The sequence below is a fragment of the Columba livia genome, chromosome 18 (genome assembly GCF_036013475.1).
Source record: "Columba livia isolate bColLiv1 breed racing homer chromosome 18, bColLiv1.pat.W.v2, whole genome shotgun sequence".
NCBI lineage: Eukaryota > Metazoa > Chordata > Aves > Columbiformes > Columbidae > Columba > Columba livia.
In genome coordinates this window covers 4,775,202-4,792,730 of record NC_088619.1, presented here as the reverse complement: position 1 = coordinate 4,792,730, position 17,529 = coordinate 4,775,202, and the positions used below count along the sequence as shown (strand labels likewise).

At 47.8% G+C, this 17,529-nt stretch overlaps 2 long non-coding RNA genes across 2 annotated transcripts in view; one reads left to right on the top strand and one right to left on the bottom strand.

Moving 5' to 3' along the window:
* Positions 1-540: 540 nt before the first annotated feature.
* On the top strand, positions 541-12,084 carry LOC135575757 (uncharacterized). Its single transcript, XR_010467005.1, has 3 exons — positions 541-5,064; positions 5,172-5,290; positions 8,816-12,084. It is a non-coding gene; the product is annotated as an uncharacterized LOC135575757 (long non-coding RNA).
* A 509-nt stretch (positions 12,085-12,593) lies between these two features.
* Positions 12,594-17,529, bottom strand: part of LOC110359332 (uncharacterized) — a 51,491-nt gene continuing 46,555 nt past the window's right edge. Inside the window, exon 3 of the long non-coding RNA XR_010467004.1 lies at positions 12,594-17,152. This is a non-coding gene — a long non-coding RNA (uncharacterized LOC110359332). The remainder of the gene's footprint in view (positions 17,153-17,529) is intronic.

The following is a 17,529-nucleotide window of genomic DNA, read 5'->3' as shown; positions in this document are numbered from 1 at the left end:
TTTCTCCTGTATGTCTTTTTGTGTGACGATCTTTCTGAATATGTATAGAAAGAACAGCACTTCAGTTGGAGGGCCAGGGAATGTATAGGCATGTCTCCATGCTCTCGATCCCTTCTTATTCCTGGTCTTGGATGAAAAGAAGCCAGGAAGTTACAGGGGAGAAATAACCCACTATATCCAGGCTGCACCAGCAGTGATGTAAACCTGAAACTTGTACTCGAGAAAAAAACAAATGTGGATTTTTCAGGCCATGAGACAACACAGCATCTGAGGGGCACAAACCCTTTGGGGAATGAACATTTCACCACCCCTGTAGTGCTGAGTGTCTGTTTTCAACCACCAAGCTGGGGCTGGCCTAGTAGCAAACCTAAAGCTCAGCGACACACTGGGCCCGGCCTAGCCTGGGCATGGCCCCATTTTCTGGAGGGAGTGACTGAATTCAGCCAGACATCCCCCCTTTTGCCCACCCTGGGAGAAGGGAAAGCTCGGACCCCACTGCCTCAGCCGCTCATTAATGCAGAGCATGGATTTCATTACACTGATTGCCCGATTCTGTTATTAACAAGGCATAAATCTCTGCATTAGTCACTCTTGGTCTTTGGGTCACAACCCCCGGGAGAGGTCGGCAGCAGATGCCCAGTGCAGGTCATGGCCCTCGGCCCATTACCTGCCCCATTAGCTGGGGCGGCAGAGGTGGGCTGGGGGCCAAACACTGGGCTGGCACCCCCTTTACACCCATTTCCAGCTTTACACGTCACTCTGCTGGAGCTTTTTAGGCTTTACCAGTCATGACTGTGATACTGGGATCCTGACACTGCATTCCTGAGCAGGATCTCAGGCATAAATACACAGAAATTAGCCTGGCCACCTTCACCTTCCATCCTTGGGGCCTCCCAAAACCTCCTGCCACATACCAGAAGAAATGGGAATTAATACAAAGGCAACAGATAGCTGTCACCAGCCTGTTCTTCCTCTTGCTTTTCCTACCACCCTCCTTCTTCCCTGTTGCTTTTCCCCCTTTTTTTGCTCTGAACCCAGCACTGGATCGGGTTGTTTGATGTTCTCCACAGATTTTATTATCAGAGGAGGCAGCAAAAAGCTATTGGACTTCATGCACTGCTCATATTCCCTTCCAGTCATGTCCCTACCAGGCTGAAGAGCCTCAGCTGCTTGCACAGCCCGTCTCACACCTCTGCTCCTTCCGCATACTGGTTCATGTTGCTGCAAGTATAGACCAGTCCAAGGAGGATCTTCCACTGTGGCCCTTAAAAGGGGAAAGTATTCATGGCTAGAAAAGACCTGTTTCCTGCTGCATCAACTCTGAATGGCCAGACCTTACATCCTGGAGTCAGCTTTAGGCCCCTCACGACAAGAAAGACCTTGAGGTGTTGGAGTGAGTTCAGAGAAGGGGAGATTCAGATTGGATCTGGGGAACAATTTCTTCCCCAAAGGGCTGTTGGGCATTGGAACAGGCTGCCCAGGGCAGTGCTGGAGTCACCATCCCTGGAGGGTTGAACAGATGCAGAGATGAGGTTCTCAGGGACATGAGGCAGTGCCAGGGGTGGGTTAATAGTTGGACTCGATCATCTTGAGGGTCTTTTCCAACCAAAATGATTCTGTGATTCTATGATTTTTTCAGCAGGTAGTTGTGGGTATGCTGTGTCACTGGCAATGCTCTTCGGGAGAGCAAACAAGGACACATGCAATAGCCATGTCGAGTTATGGCATTTTATCAGGTCACGGCTCTGAATGGCTCGGCTGCCCTGTGGGATCAGAGTCCCCACGTTAGCACGGCTGCTCCAGGTCACCGCTGCTCACACGAAGCACAAAAGCTCTACAAGACACCAACTCTGCTTTCCAGTGTTTTTTGTCACCCAGTCGGGGAGGCAGGGTAGGGGGACCAGGTGGCATCCATCCAAAATCCGCAAGTATTCCATTTTTGTCTTTATGGGCATTTTGTCAAGCATAACTCCAGACGGTAACTCTACAAACAGTAATTAACCACAAGCTGTGGGCAATGTTAAAGTGCTTGCCCCCTAACCTGCTGGTACACAGGAAATCTGAGACGCTGCTAATAGGTTTTTCAGCAGTCGAATCCATTTCTGGCCCAAATCTTTTTGATATGCCTCTCAGATAACACTGTTCATTATTTTCCTGAGCGCTCACCCAACGCTTCCTGTTGTGTGAGTCTTGACTGTGAGAACAAACAAACAGCAAGATGTGCAGGGAGCTGGTGAAATCGATACCCCTCCTGTTCAAAAGGCGCTGGTGTCAACTAGAAATGCAGCTACGAAGCAGTGTAATTAATTAGCTAAAATGCAAGGCAAGCTGACAGTCCTAATTAAGATGGGGAGTGACACTCTGGAGGTCCCTGGGCTGCCCACTCCATTTTCCAGGGCTTGTGAAATATGTGGGGATCGTCCCTCCTGCCTCCCAGGTGGCAGATGGAGAGCACGGGGCTCCCCCAGATCAATAGCTGGTCCCAGCCATGTCCGGCAGCAGCTGCTCCATAGGAAGGAGAGGCAGGACCGGGTGGTTTCAGCAAAAACATCCTCCCTCCCCAGCCGTCCCCTGCTCCATCCACAGGGAATGTTCCTCCTTCCTTCCCAGGGGAGAAATTTTGATTCATGACCCAAAGCAAGAAGATCCAGCACCCTTTCCAAAGAGGTCGTCTTTGGAGTTATCCCTTTTCTATAACTGTGGGTGCTCAAGCCATCTGATTTTGTAGCACGGTGCTTTCAGTTGTACCTTGTAGCAGTGAGTACCACAGGGAAACTATTTCCTGGGAAAACATTTGGCCAACAGTTCACTCTGCAAATTCAGACTCTGGATCTGGGTGTTTCTGTGCTGGGACGAGCTCCGGAGCCCAAGCAGCATGTTACACTGGTGGGAATTGGCCCATGGAGCATCTTGGCTGGATCCCTCCAAGCCCAGAGCTGGTGCCTAAGGTGGATCTGAACTGATGCTCTGACCTTGCTCAAGTTTCTTTGTGTTTCATGCCTGATCCTGCCCCCAAAAAGCTGCCAGGAGCATCATGTACAGGGGTTCACAACTGACTCCTTTGGGCACGGAGTTAGTGCCAGGAGGGGGGTGCTTGGTATTTATTTTTGGCACTCAAATATGTTGTTGGTGCTGGTCCTGTTTCATGCTTTCCTTTTAAATACTTATTTTTTAAAGGCTGCATTTCAAGGGATTACGCTCTGGAGCTGACAGACAGACAGGTCTGTGGGTCTGTCTGCTTAGCACTCTATCTTTTCTGCAAATACGCTTGCTCTGTAGCATGTGAGCCCAGGATTAAACGCACAGAAAGAAACAATTCACTGAGACTTGGCCTGTAAAGTCTTTTGGAAGTTAAGTTATGGCTGTTAAATGTTAACACCATATAATGCCCGTCTTTATCGTATCTCTGCAATAAAGTGATGACACGGCTCTATTACGAGCTAGTCACATCGAAGCTCCCAAACCTCGAGTATTGTAACGGCATTTAATCGCCTTTCCAAGCGCCGCAGATTTCCACTCAGGCTTTGTGCGCAGCGTTTCTCTGGGATCGCTGCACGAAGGAAAAGACATTTTGAAGAGCAAAGATGAAATTGTCAAGTCCACCCCCAGCTGTGCGAGCCCTGGGAAACCTCCCACGTTTCCTCGGCTGCCCCCGTTGTGTCCCCGCCTCGGTCCGGCCGTGCTACCTGTCCTTTGTCCCATCCTCAAGGACAACTGCAAAGTTGCTTATCAGCCTGTAAATCAGCTGTGGCAATAAAACGCTGGCATCCAGCGCAATAGCTTTTGTACTAATGTACTACTTTGCAATTGCTGTGCATATCCAACATATTAATGACACAAATTCATTACAATAAATGAAGACACTGACTGGCCGGGGGCCAGAGTCGACTAAGGACAGAAAAAAAAAAAAGAAGAAAAAAGCTGCTTTTGCTCCTGCCAGTTGGCAAGTTTGAGATGCAGAGTTGAGTGTGTTGGATATAGAGAGCTTTTGGCAAGCAGTGGGAAGAAGCGACTGGTAAATGTAGCAGCAAAGGTGCCAGGCATGCGGGGAGTGGAAAGGGAGCTGCTTCCCTGTGACTGGGGATGGGACGGGTTTTCCAGGTGTGAGAGTCGGTCCGAAGATGGAGCAGTATTTGCCTGAACATCGCCAACCAAGAACTTAGAGAACTGAGGCCCTGACAGAAAGAACAGATGGACAATGACTTGGAGAGAGGCCTGAGGAGAAGCATTGTGTTGCACTGTTTCTCCGATACGGGGGGGGCTGCTGCTTACCATGGCTGCTGTGTGGACTTTGCCTGCTGCTTCAGCCAAACCAGCCCCTGTCTCCTGCAAGTGATTGTTATGACGGTCTCTTCGACCCAGGGACAATAGCTGCCGTGCAGAAGATGTGTTCTCACCTGCGGCCTCAGTCACACGTGTCCCCCACCTGCTCCCCCAAACAATGGCCAACAAAAAGGAGAATGCCCAGAAGCTTGCCAAGGGTCTTGAGGTCACCCAATGGACTAGAGAAAGACCCCTGAATGCTGGACATGTAAGCATTGGCGAAAGAAAGTGTGAATCTTTCAAGCCTGCGCAGTATGAGCCTGGGTTGTGAAATCAAGGCGGAGACTGGCCTCAAACAATGGGAGCAAGGGGGGGTGAAGAAGCATAAAAGATGACTCCAGAATGGACACCATTGAAGATCTTCCCACCAGAGGATCCCAAACCATGACGGAGGACCGGCAGGACTCCACAGGACCGGCGACCAGAGGGACGCTTCTGGAACCGGACTGGTGATAAATGCAACCTCATTTCTCATCTTTGCTTTTACTTTTCCCCGTTTCTTTTCCCTTTTTCTTATTCTCTCTATCGCGTGCTGCTTTACGGGCAAATTAATAAAGCAACACTGCTTGATTGAATTATAACCCCTTGGCATTTTGGTTGCCTTAATTTTGCACTCTGAGATGAAGGTAGAAGAATCATCATGAGTCCATCGTCGAACAGACTGTGACACCAGGGGAAGGTGAGGAGCCAAACGGCTCCATCAACAGAGTGATGTATGGTGTAAATCAACTGAGTTTTCAGGTAAGAAAAACCATTCATTAATGTGAAAGACTCATTACAGCCTGGAGAGGGGGAATTTTGTCAATATATCAATTTATCTATCGCTCCCTTTGTTTATCTCCATACAGTTGGATCCATCTCTCCATTTACTGATCTCTGTCACTCCATGTGCTGCTCTATCCGTGGTCTATTGATCTATGTATTGGCAGTGGATACAGGAATTATTGAATACCCCACGTACTTTATTGTAAGTGATTTACAAATCTGTATGTTTAGTTTAGCAAAGGAAGGGCAGTGCAATATTCACCAGATCAAAGACAAGACACCTGGTACCAAAGGACTGTTTAATTTAGTAACAAGAGCCAATGCCTTCTAATTAAAATTAGAGCTATTCAAATGAGAAATAAGGCATAAATTTTTAAGAATGAGAAAAACTAACCACTGGAACAAGCAATCGAGAGAACTGATGGACTCTGCTGCTTGCAAACAAAATCTTCATAATTCTGCAAGGGAAATTATAATCACTTACATGGTATTAGGTTAAAAATCACAGTAACTGGATATTTTATGGCCATTGTTCTAGCAGGGTTGTACCAAGCGATAGGAATATCTGGATGTGTGCTCTGCAGACAGCTGAATGTGGATGCGTGAATCCAGCCTGTGGGTCCATCTCCCCGCAGAGCATCAGCCCCGTCACATCCTGACCACCAGGCAATTGCTTAAGAGAGATTCTGGTCTGGAAATGCAAGATTCAGACTTGGGGCTGGACAAAACAGACCTCGTTTCTGCCACTGCCTCCTTTTTCTTTTGAAGTGTGTGACATGGAGTGTGTAGCACAAGGTGTTGCCTACTGGTGTTGCTCCAACATTCAAATGAATTAATGCCGACAAAAGAGAGGAAAACGAAAGTAAGACTTAGAGAGTGATGTAAGCCAGCATTTTGAGAAGGCACTTCTCACATGAGCAAGACTCAGGTTCCTGATGTTGCATCAGAAAATGGTTCTACGCGGTCGGTGAGACAGCAGGAATGTGCAGTTCTGCAACTTGTGGGCTTGAAGGATGGTGTATAGATGGATGACCAAGGCTGGGAGCCCACCAAACCTGTCCCCAGCCCACCTCCTCCTCCTGGAACAGCAGCTGCAGCGCTCGGAGCTGCCCCTGCCCTGCTGTGGGTGCACCAAGCTCCTCATGGCAAAGCCACCTCTCCTCGGGTGACAAACTGACCCCAGCACGCTGTGACAGCAGTCAGGGCTGATGAAAGCAGAAAATCAAAGTCGCCCATTAGAGCAAAGGGCAGGCTTGCCGTGCCATGAGGGGAAGTTATCCCCACACGGGCTCGCAAACCCCTGCACATTTCCAAGTTCTTCTGCAATTGTGCATTTTTTCACTGTGGCTGCAGATTGGAGTCAAACTCCTTGGGTGTTTTTGTTAGGAAACACCTTTTTTTACCACCTCCTGATCGCAGATTCTTTTCTTTTGCCAAGGGGAACATAAATAAAACGTCCCACACTCGGGCAGATGTGGAGCTGTTTCCTGACACGGCTCGGCTGGGACTCCTGCTCCGCGCTCTCAAGCACCCATTCATTTAAATACTGCAGTCGTAGGAGACAGAAAGTTTCTGTTCAGACCAACAAGGCAACTGAAGCCCTTCCCTGTGCAAAACGCCAGCGTGCATTCACGCTTCAGAGGGTCCTCAGAGTTTGCTACAAATTTAGTGGCAAATTCAGCTCGAATGGAGGTTGATTAAAGCTCCCGGATAATTACTCGTTTAGCTGCAGAGCGTGTGCTCAAGGAGAAGTGTTGCAAAGCTTTCTAAAGGCTGGAAAGCCCAAAGCCTCAGCCGGAGCTGCCAAGTGAGCGGATGTGCCAAGTGGAGCGCCCTAATGATATCAGTAACAGTAATTATAGGGAGAGGGAGGCAAACACTCACCCCATACAACTGCAAATCTGCGCCAGCCTTGTGCAACTCTGTGTCTCTGATTGGAGCTTGGCTGGGGCTGAATTTACAAGTGGACTCTTTCTTAGGCTCCTGTGTTTGAATTTACCCTTCCCTCCTCCCTCGCCTCTCGGTTATTTAGCTAAGGGCTTGCTGGCGGTGATGTGAATCAGGACCCGTCACCCTGCCTGAGCTGAGCATCTGTCCCCAGGTGTTTAGAAAATAAAATACACGGCAAACTCCTGTGCAGGGGCGATGATGCCAGATGCATCTGCCTCTCCCGCTGCCCTTCGCTGAGGTTGGTAGCTGAATCTGCTCGGAACTGCACCAGGCTCTTGGAAGGGCAATGCAGGATTAATGTAGTGAGGAAACAGCCTTCTCTGCATCCACAACTTTGGGACCCCTCAGATGACATAACACAGATTGGGCAAGGATGCTGAGGTGCCAGCGAGCACTGAGAACCTGCAATTTGGGCTCAAAGCAAGGGTTTCCAGGACATTTCAGCCATGTCCAGAGGGTTTCAGTGAGCTGTGAGTGTGGAGCAGCACAGCTCAGACTGGCTCCAGTGGGTATTTTTGCTCTATTTACAGCCCATTATTTTAAGAATAGCTTCTGATGTGGGGTGCAAAGCATCACTTACCCGCACTATTAAGGTGATTAATTCCTAACTCAGCACCCATTGCAACAGCTCATGTATCTGCCATGGTTCAGTGCTTTGGCTCCCTAATGTGTTGGACAAAACAGAGCCCAGCCCGGCTGTTGGCAGCCCCCCACCAAAAATAAACCCCATGGAGCACACAGGCAGCCACCCCAAAAGAAGAACTGCCCTGGCAGTGTGGGATTCGGTGGGTGGAGTAATTGTCCCACGCACCGTGTCATTATCTGCAATTCCAGGCCACCACAAACAGCACACAGGGTCATTTCTCGCCTATTAAGAGTGGAGCTGGGGGCGCAGAGGGCTCAGCATCAGGCCAGGCTGCAGACCTGGAGAGGGGCTGGCTCGATTAGCACACAAATTGCAGGCTTTCAGTCACCATCCTCTGAAAGGCCCCTAAATACACTCAACTCTAGCTAGGCACTTAAAAACTTTAATTTAATTGTCACCCAGACATGCTTGTTTGCATTACATGAGTTTGTATGTAAGTTTGTCCACTCCTTAAGTCCCTTATTTGTCCAAAGTCAAACACAAGAGTCAGTTTTGACACTGCACGTTGAGCTGAGTCCTGCTATTTATCTTCTCTCTCCCTCCTTTTGCCAAGCTCAACCTCTATCTGATGAGGCCTTTAATGTTGTGCCCGATGCACGAGGATATAAACGTCGCTAAAGTAAAAAGCAGCTGAAGTTACTGATTATAGAAAACATCCTTTACCTGTGCTACTAAGTTGATGCATTTTAAAAACTACCTGGAATGGAAAACTGGAGTGAGTGTGCAGTGATGCGGTAGGTAGGGGCCTGTGCTGAGAGCTTGGAGGGCTCTTTTCACTAAAACCTGTGGGCAGTTTCAGAGCTGAACAAGATACCTATTGTAGAGTGCATTCATCCTTTTTGGAGAGTTTCATCTGCCTAGGGGGATCTGGGAAAGTTAGATAGGTTAAATTAAGCGATGTATTTGCTTGTGAGCTATTCTGTACAATGGGGGAGCTGCGGTACAGGCTGCGGGTGCAGGATGGTGAGTCCTCAGTAAATCTTCGGCTATGGCTGATCTTTTGGTCCAGTTATTTTTTGGGCACAAACCCCCAACAAGGATGGAAGCTGATTTAATTGGGAGGGGGGAGCTGCTGCTATCAACAGAGCCGTGGTGATTAAACCTGACTAACGACTGGCTTTTCCTTTCCAGGGCTTACTGGAAGTTTCTCAATGAGGCTTCTGTGCTTCCATCAGACCCGGTTTTCGGCTTCCCGCAGGATAAATGAAGCTTCCCCTGGTGTAATGAGTGTTTACCCGGGGGTGCTGATACCGTCAGAGTCTGTCACTGCAGGATCAAAACCAGAACTGCGCAGCCTCTGATAAAAAGGCCAGATGTGCCACTTTAATTAATACAATTTGCTAAACACTGGAACAATTAAGTGCAACGCGATAGCGCAGTAATCTGCGGGGCCAGGAAGTGCTGTCCCCAAGGCATCCCCAGCTGTTCCAGCTTTCTTTGCTACTCTGCCATTTTCATAAATTTAGAAACGTAAAGGATTTGCAGGGGAGACACAACATCAAATAAAGAAGGGAAGTGAAGGTGTGTGGGTGAACACAAAAGGAGGGAAAGGGACTGCGCACCCGCGGGTGGTTTGGAGCAGGATCTGTTGTGTGAATGGTCACAGATCAAATACACCTGGGGTACATGTACACCCCAAAACAAATACAGCCCCTCGCAAACACTGAGAGACAAAACAAACACATGTATAGGAGCTGAGACTATCAAATATACCAGACAGAGCAAACACGTTGCACAAACACCCTGTATCACATTCCCACAGAGCTCGAACATCGAGCATCAGCGCTGGGCAGAGGCTGCGGCCTCATTCCCTCCCCAGCACAAACTGACCATCTCATCCCTCGCTGCCTGTTCCTCCAGCACTGTAATTTGGGCATGTCCTTGTTACTTCTGTGTAAGAATCAGACTACTTGGGCTTAGAAGGGACCTTCCCAGCTCCTCCAGTGCCCCCCCTGCCATGAGCAGGGACATCTTCACCAGCTCAGGTTGCTCAGAGCCCCGTCCAGCCTGGCCTGGGATGTCTCCAGGGATGGTTCATCCACCACCTCTCTGGCCAACCTGGGCCAGGCTCTCACCACCCTCAGGGCCAACAATTTCCTCCTCATGTCCAGCCTGAATCTCCCTCCTTTAGTTTAAAACCATCACCCCTTGTCCTATCACAACAGGCCCTGCTGAAAAGTCTGTCCCCATCTTTCTTATCGGCCCCTTTTAAGTATAGAAAGGCCGCAACAAGGCCTCCCCAGAGCTTCTCTTCTCCAGCTGAACCCCCCAGCTCTCTCAGCCTGTCCTCCAGCAGAGCTGTTCCAGCCTCGGGTCATTCCTGTGGCTCCTCTGGCCCCTCTCCAGCAGGTCCATGTGTGTCCTGTGCTGAGGAACCAGAACTGGATGCAGTAAGTTCGTGCAAGAAACAGAAATGCTCCAAAATGTCTCTTACAGACATGTAAATCCTCTGGGACTTTCCTACTTAAGAACTGGGGGGAGTAAAAAAAGAAACACAATCATGAGGGAAAAATGAAGTTTCTTTAAAAGCTCACAGGTTGCAGGGAAAGTGATGGGAAATTAGAGACAAGTGATAGATGGACTAATTTCCTTAACTGACAACCCAGACAGCTCGATGGAAAATAAAATAATGTTTGGGTTTGATTTTTGTGTCCGTCCCCCCACCCCCCATAAGAGTTGTGTGTGTGCATATGCACATTTTCAGTAGGGAAGATATTGCTTTTATATGTAATGCACCATCCACTAACGAAACTGTCTGGAAAAGGGGAAACAGCAATTAGAAAGAGTATTTTGAATCCGAGGTAGCGCAGCTCCCATTCATGTCGGGCATCTGCTGCCACACAAGTGGGAAGGTTAACAGTGGACTTAAAGGCAATGGATTCTTTTTTACACCCTTCCCATAAAACCTGGCCAGCTAAAATGTTTTACAAATTCATATTGAAGGAACATCATGAGAGTGAATGGGTTAAAGATCCCTTTCCTCACCCCACACACATTTGCTGTGCTCTCAAGCAATATAGTGTTTTTCAGGTCTATGTTTTCAGTGTGACAAGATTCTATTTTTCACTTCCAAATGGAATCTGACTCCCAAACTTAATTCAGTCCTGTTAAACAAGACCCCGCTCTATGCACCCAGATGTCCTAAATAATATGGGATAGTTTGCTTGCCTTGAACTACTTCTTTTTCCCAAGAAACTGAAAATAGTAAGTCTGTTACTTTATATAGGATGAGTAGAATATTTCGCCGGCTCTGACATAACGCAAATAGTGTCTCAACCCATATCAGAGATGTAGAAGACAGGAGTCTCACTCACCCTTGCAAGAATGCCATCAACCCAGAATTAAGCCCAGCTCAGAAGCAAGAAGGATCTGAATTTGTGGGACTTATTTAGAAAAATACCTACACTTTTTGTTTGTTTGTTTGTTTTCCCAGCATTTTTAATCTGAAGACAATTAAGAAGCATCACAGTGAGGATAAGAGGGAGCATTGCCCTCTTCTAGCCTGCTCAGAGAGGGGAAGTTCTTGTTAAATGAGTTTGACAACCTTTAACATAAATAGTTGATGGGAACTGCTGAGAAATCTTTAAAAAAGGAACAAAGAAGAAAAAATAAGTTCCTGAGAAGGTTGGCAAAGGAAGGTCACCTTCTAGAACAGCACAAGTGACAAGGATGAAGGGGCATAAGTAGGTCTGGTAGGCTGGCTGGGAGGCAGAACAGCACCGGGGTAGGACACTTCATCCACAAATCATGGAAAAAGCAGTGGCTGTGGCCATCCTCCACCTGCAGAGAGCAATTCCTGCTGTCCTGGGAGAGCAGCACCCTGGGCAGAGGGTGGTGACAGGCTGGACAACCTGCCCCACCAGCCTGCCTCGCCTGGGAAGAGCCCTGACACCACATCAGAGGGAAACGAAAGCGTGAGGGGATGGTTGATTGAGGGCACATCCACACCTGAGGCAAGGCAACCTTTCCCAGCCTGTCTGTAGTCCGTCTTGGCACCTTTTCCCAGCCCATTTACACAAGTATATGATCACACCGATGCGATCCTTTTGAATAATTCTGTTTGGATGCACGTCCCTGTCCCATGCACAAAGGTGTGAGACTGATACAAAAGCCTCTGCACAAGGTTCAGACAGATTCGGGGAGTGGCAAAGCTCAGAAATCGGCTCTTTGGGGGTGAAAAAGGTTCTGAGCATGTCCTTGAACTCTGGGTGGCACACTGGAGGCTGGGATTTATGGTGAATCAAGCTGGATTATAGCTGCCACTTTATCACAAATGTGATAACAAGTCCGTCTTCTTTCCCCAGCCAAGAGGGGACAATCCAGCTTGACCACCTGTAGGGTTCTAAGGCTGGGTTGTCCTTCTCCACCTGCCAGGAATGTCCACGAGACACAGCTCCAGAAGCCACCTAGCCTGGTGGTTTGGGGTTCCTCCAGGAGAACGGGCTTTGGAAGGAAAAACAGAGACACAGGTCAGCATGTCCAGCCTGTTGGACTGAATTTTTGGGAGGACCTGACTAGAGGAGAGCCTTACTTGGAGCTTCACAGCAGGGCTGGTCTTCAGAGAGGACCAAAATCCCTCTGTACACACCAAGAAACAGAACTTTAATTGTACCAACTGCAAGAATTTAATGAAATATAACAAGGGCAAGTGTAGAGTCTTGTATCTGGGTAGGAACAACCCCAGGTTCCAGTCTAAGTTGGGGAATGACCTATTAGAGAGCAGCGTAGGGGAAAGGGACCTGGGGGTCCTGGGGACAGCAGGGTGACCATGAGCCAGCACTGGGCCCTTGTGGCCAGGAAGGCCAATGGTACCTGGGGTGGGTTAGAAGGGGGTGGTCAGTAGGTCAGAGAGGTTCTCCTGCCCCTCTGCTCTGCCCTGGGGAGACCACACCTGGAATATTGTGTCCAGTTGTGGCCCCTCAGTTCCAGCAGGACAGGGAACTGCTGGAGAGAGTCCAGCGCAGCCACCAAGATGCTGAAGGGAGTGGAGCATCTCCCGTGTGAGGAAAGGCTGAGGGAGCTGGGGCTCTGGAGCTGGACAAGAGGAGACTGAGGGGTGACCTCATTAATGTTTACAGATATATAAAGGGTGTCAGGAGGATGGAGCCAGGCTCTTCTCGGTGACAACCAGTGATAGGACAAGGGGCAATGGGTTCAAACAGGAACACAAGAGGTTCCACTTAAATTTGAGAAGAAACTTCTTCCTGGTGAGGGTGGCAGAGCCTGGCCCAGGCTGCCCAGGGGGTTGTGGAGTCTCCTTCTGTGCAGACATTCCAACCCGCCTGGACACCTTCCTGTGTAACCTCATCTGGGTGTTCCTGCTCCATGGGGGGATTGCACTGGATGAGCTTTCCAGGTCCCTTCCAACCCCTGACATGCTGGGATTCTGTGACTCTGTGAAGAAGGAGCCAGTAGCAGGGACGAGGCAGAGGGGCCGGGATACCACGTTGGATTTAGGTGTTGAAACTCCGAGGCACCTCAGCCCTCTTTTGCATGTGGCTTTAAGCATCTTTGAAACTAGGAGGTGAGTTCCTAGGTCACTTACTTACATTAAAAGGTCCTTTTGGACCAGAGTGAATGTTTGTTGAAAGAAAGGGCCCACATCTCTCTTGTGAAGGCAAGACTGTGTGTCTGTCTGTCTGTGTGCTCATGCATGCACTCAGAGCAGACTTGGAAAGTCTAAATCTTTAAATCCTTTCCTATAGCACCACGTTTCAGGGAAATGCTACCTTTCAAGTCAGGTAGGAAATTAAAAGAAATTAATATGCTACTCAGCAAGATTAATTAATTAGCTAATGTGCATACATCACTTAGGGACGGTAAAGCCCTATGTAACTTTTTATGTCTGAGGAAATATGGTCTAAAGTGGTTTGATTCCAGCCCAGTAAAACCACCATCGATTGGGGAGGCGGATGGGGAGCGGAGGGTGCAGCGGCTGGACACGGTGCCAGCGGCTACCTGGTAATCACGAGATGGAACAAAGAAGCCACCGCCTCCAGGATGAGGTTACGAGATCATAAAACACAGGAGTCCATAAAGTTTCTGAGTTCTGAAGGCATGCCTTAAAAGTTAATATCGTGCAATATCAGCGCCATAACAACAAGTCACCTAGAGCCATTTATTATTCATTGAGAGTCACCCTCGCTGCACATATACCGACAGTCCTTTAATGTCTCGGTTACGTTCCTCTTATCTAAAGGAGATTTACGGGAATATTATCACATCTTAAGGAAATGCCAATCTATTATTTTAACATTAATTTCTGCCATTTTAATAACTCACAGACTGACCATACTTAACGGTGTAGCTGTTAAGCTGCGAGAGATGTCATTTCCCCCTTCGTAATTGGACATTGTGTCAGTCGCACTGTCGATAACGGCTGTATAATACAATTATAGTTGTATGTTAAATTGCCATGTATTTCATATTATAGCCCCGTGTTATGCCTCTAAACATCCTCTGGAAACCTTTTAACACGCTCTTCTGTACAGAGGCCTGGCTTGACATGAAATTCATCGTGTTTCAATTTTAGTTAAAGGGAAACAGGTGCTGACATTCCCCTGAACTATGATAGGGGTTGGGTGCTTCATCGCTTTGAGCTCTGAAAAATCACTCTCCTCTTCAAAATGGATACATTGCTCTCAATGCTTTAAAATTACAGCTGTTTGTCTTCTCTTGGTTGTTTAAAATGGATTGGTTTCTTCTTTTTTTTTTCTTTCCCAAGCAAACCAATATATTGTATTAAAACCCCAAAGAAATTACCTTTAGCTGACTTTGAAAATCCAACCCTGAATACATCACGGTGATTCTTCAGGAAGCACCTTGTGTCTCTGAGATATACTTTAGCATTTGACTCTGGAAAGTGTCCATCTATCTCTACATTTATCTCATGCATTGATGGAGCAGCTCTTCCCTTAACAACCCCTTCTGCACGCTGCCTCCCCCAGCACCCCTTTGCAGGACTTTTCCTTGTCATTCATTAACAAATTAATCCTGTTCCCCTGGACTGCTCAGTTTCATTCCTGGCACCACCGACCAGATGTAAAGTGACAAGTGGAGTGAATTGTGTCACCTCTCTTTCTCCTAACGTATTAGGTGTCCTTCAATGAAAATGCTCTTTAGAGCAAAGAAAAACCCTCTACCCCCTGTGACACTGATCTGTTTTGACGAGAAGACTTGCTAAGAGCAGTCAATGCAGCAGAAAGGTCTGTGCAAGAAAGACAGGCCGAGACATGGCAGCTGTGGCCTTCAAAAATGGGGTGGTGGGTGACATTGCTGCTGAGAGTGACCATTGATGATGGACACTTGGTACCTTCCTCACAAGTCCAGCCCATGCTCTGCTGCTCTTCTTGCTTATCACAGAAACATAGAATCACTTTACTTGGAAAAGACCCTTAAGATCATCAAGTCCAACCATTCACCCAACACTGCCAAGTCCACCTCTACCCCATGTCCCTGAGAACCACATCTCCATCTGTCCAACCCCTCCAGGGATGGTGACTCCAGCACTGCCCTGGACAGCCTGTTCCAATGCCCCACAGCCCTTTGGGGAAGAAATTGTTCCCCAGATCCAACCTCAGCCTCCCCTGGTGCAACTTGAGGCCGTTGCCTCTGCTCCTGGCGCTTGTTCCTGGGGAGCAGAGCCCGACCCCCCCTGGCTCCAAGCTCCTTTCAGGCAGTTCAGAGATCAGAAGGTCTCCCCTCAGCTCCTGTTCTCCAGCTGAACCCCCAGGTCCCTCAGCCGCTCCCATCGCACTTGTGCTCCAGCCCCTCACCAGCTCTGTTCCCGTCTCTCAACTCGCTCCAGCACCTCAAGGACTTTCTCGGCATGAGGGGCCCAAAACTGAACACAGTATTCAAGACACAAGAAGCGTTAACACACAGCACACAAACCTTGAGTTGCTCATCCCCACGGGATGGATGGTATTCATTTCCAGGTCAAGCCTTGCAGAACTGGTGAAAACACAATCAAAGCGAAGTGTAACGCTTCATTCATACTGTGCAGCTGACTGCATTTTACTGATACATAAAACGACTGCAGGAAACGAACCCAACAGCTGTTTGCACAATTGTAGATAAGGTGTCACTGCCTCCCTTCGAAACCAAGCAGTGTTTTTCCCGTGAGCTGTACCTAGTGAATAAAATTTTAAGAACAAACACAAAGAGAGGGAGAGAAACACCTGCCTTTGGAAGTCACAGCGCTCTTTGCATGCTTCGGGCCATATAAAATTGTGTAGCTCTGTTAACTTCAAAACAGGAGCAGGCTGGTTTACCTGAGCTGAGCTTTCTGATCAGAAAACAACCAGCGAGCAGGAGCTGCCGGCAGAGTCAGAGGAGTTTGCTTGCCTAGCTGAGACTTTGCAGAAGTCTTTTCAGATGGGGAGGAATTAAAGCTGCACACCGAGGTCTTTCAAGTAAAACCATACAGAACCAACAGTGTTCACCTTCTGCAAGCAGCATCTTCCTATCTGCACCGCCTTGCAGAACAGCAAAGGGAGGAAGATGCTCTTCAAAGGGCCTTTTTTCTGCTCGATTCAGTACTTTTAAGATGGTGGTTATGGTGTATCTCTATAGGCAGCTTCTGCAACGTAAGAGTTTGATATTCAAAGGAGAAGGGGTGCTGCCGTTCTCAGATTAATGGTGTGGAAGGCATGGGCCAGAGCCTTGGAAAGCAGTGGGGGTGGTGGAAGTGGTAAACGGTTTTGGGAAATTCCTCCCCAATTGTATTTCAACTCAGTCATTCCATATTTTGAAGCTAAAAATGTTAAAATGGGAAAGGAAAAAAAAAGGATCAGTCTTACAGGGAGTGGAGGGGAGATGTTATACTTACTATTAACATTTTGAATTTCAAAACTTTGATGGAATGTAAAAATAAACGTGAGATACATTCAACCAGCTCTTATAATAACAAGCACAGTAAAATCCCCTCTAGAATAGCTGCAGGTGGTATTTCATAGCTACCGTGACTTTTTTTTCAGTGCCAAAAATGATTTGGATTTGGAGCTTTTCTGCATTTTTATGGATATAGACTCTTATATTTAGAATCCCATTCTAAATCTGGAGCTGGAAGGGGAGACGAAGCCAAATGTCCTGCTTGGAGAAACAAGAAATGAATTCTGCTTCTGCTCGTCCACAAGTGTCCATTAAAGAGTGTATCAAATACAGTATCAAACCATCTGGAATACAACAAGTCAGCGGAAACTTTGCCATTTCCCTAATTTTCAGGGAATTTCGACTCTCAGGAAAGCAGGGCACGCTCCCAACGCCAATCAGTTTTGTCATAAGATTTGCTCTATTCCTGACTACTCTGCAAATGACACACTTGCTGCTAACCCAAGATATTTCATGCTTCTTTCTGCTTAGTCCTGGGATGCTGGTAAAGCTCATGGTGTTCTTGAAGACAAACTGCAATCAGCGGAACATCGCAGGTGGGAAAAGTTCTTCCAGCGCTGAGTGATTCTGCAGCACCTACAGACAAACAGATGAACAGATGAATGAACTCTGTGCAAACCTATTTGCTTTGTTTCCTTTCACTGTTCCTGGATTTGGAATCTCTGTTTTTCGGATGAGTTAATGTATTGTACCAAAGTCTTGTACTAATAATATTAATATTTCCCTGTAGATAACATCAGAGTTCTTGGCCCCTTTCCCTCCTCCCTCCTCCTCCTCTGGGAGGGGGCTCAGCCAATGGGACCAAAACACTTCCCATTGACATAATCAAGATGTCACAGTCACGCTGACGCTGCAATGCCCGAGATGATTATTCACATTTGTGTGATATTATTAACTCATCCTGCTGACTGGAAATGCTCTGGAGAGCCGTGCGTATTTTGGTGAGTGACCAT